Source organism: Apis florea, unplaced genomic scaffold (assembly GCF_048593485.1).
Source record: "Apis florea isolate Af1SG1 unplaced genomic scaffold, ASM4859348v1 contig_2350_pilon, whole genome shotgun sequence".
NCBI classification, from domain to species: Eukaryota; Metazoa; Arthropoda; class Insecta; order Hymenoptera; family Apidae; genus Apis; species Apis florea.
In genome coordinates, this window is record NW_028256565.1 from 3,912,898 (window position 1) to 3,919,707 (window position 6,810).

At 38.1% G+C, this 6,810-nt stretch overlaps 1 long non-coding RNA gene across 1 annotated transcript; it reads right to left on the reverse strand.

The window, feature by feature from the left end:
* Positions 1 to 683: 683 nt before the first annotated feature.
* Positions 684 to 2,022, reverse strand: LOC105736311 (uncharacterized). Its single transcript, XR_015291074.1, has 2 exons — positions 1,794 to 2,022; positions 684 to 1,253 (listed from the first exon to the last, which is right to left on the reverse strand). It is a non-coding gene; the product is annotated as an uncharacterized LOC105736311 (long non-coding RNA).
* Between the last annotated feature and the right edge of the window lie 4,788 nt (positions 2,023 to 6,810).

Consider the following 6,810-nt stretch of genomic DNA (forward strand, 5'->3'; position numbering starts at 1 on the left):
ATTGTTATATATACTGTTTTTGATACGATTAATAAATCGTCTTTCGAACCAATTTTTCATTTGTTGATCCGATTATCTATTATTATATAAATGGAAAAAGGAATAGATATTATTAGGAATAGATATAGTTATAGATATAGATATAGATATAGTGTTCAAAGTATGATCAACAAAGATTATTATCATGGTAGAAAGAAATAAAAATTAAAATTGCATTAAATTTATATTAACATAATATTAACATATAAAAATAGATACCTAGGAGATATTTTCACTCATAGTAAAGTTTGTTTGAAATTTTTAAGATCGATATTTAAGTTTCTATATTTAATGCTATTTCTCTGGAAATGGCACACGTAAGCTTCGTTTACGCGAATCCTTCGGTCGATTGTAAATTCATGAAGGAGAAGGAAGTCGAATGCCCCACGTTGAAACCTCGTTCATGAATACTGGGCCAACGAAAACATGGGGTTGTTTCGATCTAAGACGCGAATGCGAAGCAAGGGTGTCCTTAGCCTTGATGCTAATGTCGTCTTCCTCCCTTGTTGATAGCTGCGAAATTCTAATGCATTACAAAGGGTTGTCGAGCAAGTTCTTGGCATTCGTCATTCATAGCTTCCAATAGAAGAATTCTCTTAAAGCTAGGGATTCTTGCTAAAATACAATAAACTTTCAAACATACATTCTTTGAAATTCAATATTTCAAATATTTTATTAATACTTGTTTCTAAGTGATGAAACTTAAAAAATTATATGAAATTTTAAGATAATACTTAAAAAATGTTAATAAGATTCAATAATTCAACTCAAAACTAAAATCTTGACTAAATATAAGGCATTCGAGTTTCTCCAATGATGGACGATGGATAGAAAAACTTTTCTATTTTTTCGCGTCCCATCCAATTCTGGGTAGATATCAGTCAATCAGTCGTTTCTGCAGCGTTTCCCTGAGCACGTTATTGAATTGGAAATTTCCGGCCGGAGGACAAAGAGTCGATTTCATTTGAAATCATGCCGCGAATCTCATAGACTTCCATTCAAACAGGTAGAAATGCAGATTGCCGGCGACACAAAGCATTCCAGTCGGGATAACCGAACTGGATAACAGGTCCAGATATTGCTACTTGACTCCCTCGCCCTGCAGGTAATTGCTACGCCAGAATGCCTTTGCCATCCGTACCGTCACGGAATTTGCGATATTCCCTCGTTCACCGTACGTAAGATATATCTATATGTGCAATCAATCGCGCCACCTGAAATGGATATTTCGTCGATCCGTTATTAAATCCCAATTTTGGTCAAAAATATCCAAGATCTGATAGATATTCGTACTATATATATCGAGATTCATATTATATCATGATTATAAAACGTTGATACTATATGTTGAAAATAATCGAAGTTTATTCCAGTTTTTTCTATATTTCATTCTTTCTTTATTATCTAGAAAGCTTTCATTCATGTTTTTGCAAATATATTTTCAAATAATTTCTGTTTTAATAATTTTTGATAGTATTTTTAAATTCTAATAATTCAGTATATAAATTTGATCAAAACTCGACACTCTTTCAAAGCTATTTTTCCCATTGATAAGAATATTAGACTGGTTACCAACTATGAAAATATTATATATCCATGACAAAAGGATAGAAGAAATGAAATAATGAAAAAAAAGGATGAAAAAAAGTTACATTTAATATGTCGCGTTCAAGTCCTGGTAACTTAACGAAAAATTAAGGTTAGAAAACACCGAACAATCATAGAAAAGTATCGTTGACGCTTGATGCACTCACAAGATTTATTCTTCGTATAAGTTCGTCAAATGAGGAAAGCGCACTCTATTAAAAATCGTTTCTTAACAACGAAGCGTTCAATGTCGCGGCATAAGAAATCGTTTAGCTGGCGATCGGCCGAAGAAAACCCGTCAAAGTCTACTGTCTGTGACCCGTGTCCGAACTTGCGACGTCACGGTGTTACTCACACGAGAAATCAGCGACTTACATGCATATACATAGCGGATATGCGTGTGCGTCGTTCCTGCCGAGAGCAAAAATCGCGCGTTGGAAACGGTGGGGAAATGACTCCGCCCCTAGTCGATCCTACCGACTCCGTGAACACGCCCCGTGGATACGCCCCTGAAATCCTGAAGTGAAGCTGGTTACGTGGGCGAGCTTGACCTCCAGAAGTAAATCGCTCGAAGACGATAGAAAATGTTTCTCCGTGACAGCCAGCTTTCTACCTACTGACCGAGACTTTCTTCGCGCTCTTTTCTCTCTCGATCCTTTATATCAATCGAAAAAAGCCAGCGAAAACTGATTATTTATTACAGTATTTATTTTACAATAAATTGAATCTCTCGTTATTATATTACCTTAATGTTAAAATTATTTATTAATATTAAGAAATTAAAACAATCAATAAATTTATTGAAAATATCAATAGATAAAAAGATTGATGTTACTTACATCGATTAGTTAATTGGTATTTATTATTCGCTGTATCTATACTATTAATTGAACGAATATTAATTTCACCAGCACAATATTCGTTAAATCGTAATGCACAAGCCACAAGATTTGTTTGGTCCGTTATTAATTTTCGATTCTTGTCTATAGGAAACAAACTTCACGAACTCATATTCCCGGACACACTTAACCGACGCCCGAAAAAACAGTTGCTACGACAAAAGCTTGACGCGGCGTGTATAACGAGCACTTAAGCACTCGACAACAACGGTCGAACTCGAAAATGTCATAAGATGGCATTGTACTGGGAGGCCACTCATCGGCCCGTTGGCGTGTACACGATAGTATATTGTTTATCGAGCAGAAGGTAGCACACAGGGTGCACAGGCAACGCTTTTGTAAAAATTAAGCCCGCGCACTTTTAATACCCGACAGAAACGCATATGCCTATCGGCTATTCGCTGAATTCTCAAGAGGTTATGTTCGAACGACGAAGAAAAATCGCGAGATCAGAGGTTCCCACACACGGCGAGGCCACCAGGGGCGAACGTGCTCAGTTTTACTCGACGTTTTAGCCCCACGACAGGGTGACGACATACCGGTGGCATTTGTCGCTTTTTCCATACGGACGTATCGTTATTTCCGCGAGACTGGACAATCGAAGTCAAGAAATCGACATGACGCAAGCAGGGGGTCCATTTCGTATGGGGGGTCAACCACGGAATCGAAGCGTTACGCAGGTGAAGTTCTTGTCGGTAACTGGTATGAGACATTATCGACAGGCGGGTGCCCCGCGCGGGAAACCTCACGGGGGGTCGCATCTCGTCACCTTTCTCCTTTTTGCTATCCGATTGCTCATTCGATTCTGAATCTCTGAATCTTACCGTTGTCCTTATTTTGGTCGTCGGATGTTCGTAATGACAAAATATGTAATCAACAAAATATGTAATCAATTTTTTGTAATATAAGGTATTTGAACTTTAAATAATAAGTTAAATTATATTTTAATAATTATATTGTTTATAGATTAAATGATTTTTTATAATATCATTGTTGACTTGGTACAGAGACCAAGGATAAATTTTAAAAAATAATATGATGTTTTTATTAACCAAGTAAAAAATTACAATCCCGTTTAGTCACGAAGGACGTACGCGGGTACAGAGCTAAAAGCACGTCTAGGGATCCGGGTTTCGAGGGAGGGTAGCGATCGAGCACTTGAGCACGAGCTGAGAAGAAATGCGGGGAGAACAATAGACTAGAGGTAACCAGGAGCTGGTGCTGCGTCATCCCTGGTGTCTGAGCTTGTCTTCACCGACGCGGTAACGAGGTACACGTCAAGCAAAGAGCTCATCTTTCCGCGACCTGTCACGAAAACCGACCACCCACAATTTTTTCCAAGCACGATCGCATTATCTCACACAATTTTCGTTGTCAATGAGTTCTAAGATAATCTGCAGTACACAGCTAATTAATTAAAAATAAATCACGTCATGGATCGTATATACGTAACACTCTACATAAATATTTCACTTATGGTGACTTTCCATGCACGTGATTGGTAAGAAAAATTGCTAGTTTCCTACATAAAATCAGAGATGGCACTTTGACACGTGTTCGAAAGAAGCACGTGTGGTGTAAAATATAGTGAATTGGTGTATTAATCGTGATCTCTAATTTTTTTGGTGCTTGGTTAACTTCCGTTTCTTCGTTTCTATAGCCTGCATAAAAATTTATTCGCAGCTGCTTGATCTTTCCGCGTCGTTTCGCACCGCGCAAACGACCGTAGACACTCGGCCAATACATACTTATCAAATGCAGGCGGCATAGTCAGTACAAAACGATATGTACGAATGAGAAAAGGACAATACGGCAAATCACACAAGACCAAGCGAGATAAGAGAGAAGAACGAAATGGGTAAGAGAGAGTGCCGCATACTTGGCTACTTGGCATTTATATCCGCCATCCATTTTGCACGCTGGTACTTCAGTTCCTATTCTTTACCTTTAGGTGCCTGTACCCATGTACGAATATATATAAATGTGTGCGCGTGCGCGTTTGCATGTACACATCCACAGAGCATCCAACGTATGTCACGATATTACATGGGTTGCTGCGTTTTTACGTTGCCGGAGAGCAATGCGTACACCATGGCGGAAGTGCGTAAGAGAACGCCGACTGCCAGAGGAAAGAAAATAGAAGGAATAGAAAAGAGAAGAAGAGCAGAGAAGAAAAAAAAGAAAAAACTAAAGAAGGGAGAGAGAAACGAAGGCAGAAGAGAACTCGGATGTGCCGTGGAGCAGAGTCGTGTGAGGTGAGGGCGCACCTGGACCTTCTTCTTCATGAGCGTATAAGGGCTCTCTGCCTTCCACTCCACGATTCAACCACCCAACGGACTGCCTCCAGTTACGTGTACCAAAGTTTCTCCTTTCTCTGTTTTCGCCCCTTTCTCTCTCTCGCTTAGCTCCCTTTTCTCTATTCTTTTTTTCTCTTTTCCTTTTTATCGTTGTTTTTACGTTTTCTCTTTTTCTCAACCGCATAGATCGCACGAGTGCATTGGAATCTGTATTCGCCGACACAAACGCATTTTGCATCAGCTTTATCGACGAGAGAACAACGCTTGGTATTTTGTGAAAAAATCGTATCCATTTCTCTGGTGTTATATAAAAGAAATGAGATATATATTTACAGAATTTTTAACAATTTGTAAATATTTAAAATTATTATAATTTTTTTTTTTAACTTTCTTTTATTATTCTAATATTTGAATATTTTCAGTTTCGTATCCATTTGAAAAAAATTTGAAAAAATTGATTAATGCAAATATTCTAAATGAAACGCCGAATACATGCTTAAATTATATTATGTTTATCTTATGTTTTTCTTTAAAGGAAAAACAAGGATTTAAAAAGAAGTGAGTGAGACGAGTATTGTCCGAGCGAATCCAAGTAGAGGTAGTAGGAAATGGGAACTCGTATACCCGTATGGAAAGTACAGAGTGAACGCATTACACGCAAGCGACGACTCGTACTCGATGAAGATGTAAGGGCCGCATTGTGTCCTGCATCGTCGAGAGAACTCGAGAATAAAGAGAGGGAAAGAGAAAGTAGTACACATCATGTAGAGAAAGAGAGAGAGAGAGAGAGGGAGAGAGGCCGGGAACCGTAACTACTAACGTGGGGTAGATCTCGCCGCGGATAGTGCTTTATTTCATCAAAGGGACAACAAGGAAGCCGAGATAACGCCGCAAGCTTCACAGAAAGGAGCACTTCGGAGTGGAGGAGTATGCGCGGCACGCACAACGGCTCGATCATCCATAATCGCGTGCAGACGCAATAACCAGGCTCGAGATGCATCCTCTGCGAAATTCCTCAAAGAGAAACGCGATATTTCATCGAAGGACACATTGATAAAAGTAACTTTTATAAGTTTTGAAAAAGAATTAGAATTAGAATTGGAAAGTTTGATACGTTAAAAAAAGAATTAAATTAACTTAGAAAGATATAATAATTATAACTGAGCAAATTTAGATTAGAAAATTATAATAACATCGAATAGAGATGAACGAGTTAAAGGAATATATAGTGTGAGAATCTGAGACTGAAAGAGTTGTTTACACTTACTCATGCGGGTTATCGGAAGTATCGACTTGGATCATCATACGATCAGAGGATTTTATGCGGGCATTGCAAATTAAATGGGTCGTGCAAAATACGATACTCTTTCCATTGTGATGTTTATCGTAAGTTCTCCGATGTACTATGCATACCTATCATATAAATATTTTCATAGATCTATTATATTTATTTTATATTGAATCAAATATTCCATAACAAAAAATGATATTAAAAATTTGTATTCTTTGTTGCAGCATAAATAAGTATCTTTTATTATATAATGTCAGCTAAAATCGTATCGATTCCCAAAGTTTGTCTGACTAAAGAGATCGAGCGTCTCCGTTTCCGATGAAACGGTTCTACAATATGGGTTCCAGATTTCAGGGTGACGACAGAGGGTTAGAGAGAGAGAGAGAGAGAAGGAAAGAGAACAAGAGCGTTGCTCGCTATTGTTTTCTCGAGTGGTACTCGCTGGTTCAATGCTCGCCCGCTCTGGTAGACCGGTACCAGATGTACCCGGACCGCCTGGTTTCAACTTTGATACCATACAACGCCATGCGTCACGGTTACACCATCACCACCTAGCTTCCCAAAATTTTTTTTTTATTCTTCGTATCAAAAATAACACCTTACTATTGATAAAAATTGAACTTTTTGTTTTAGAAAGGATTGATTGAGAGGATTTTTGGAAAACATGAAGATATGAAAAAATTCGCGGAAGAGAATA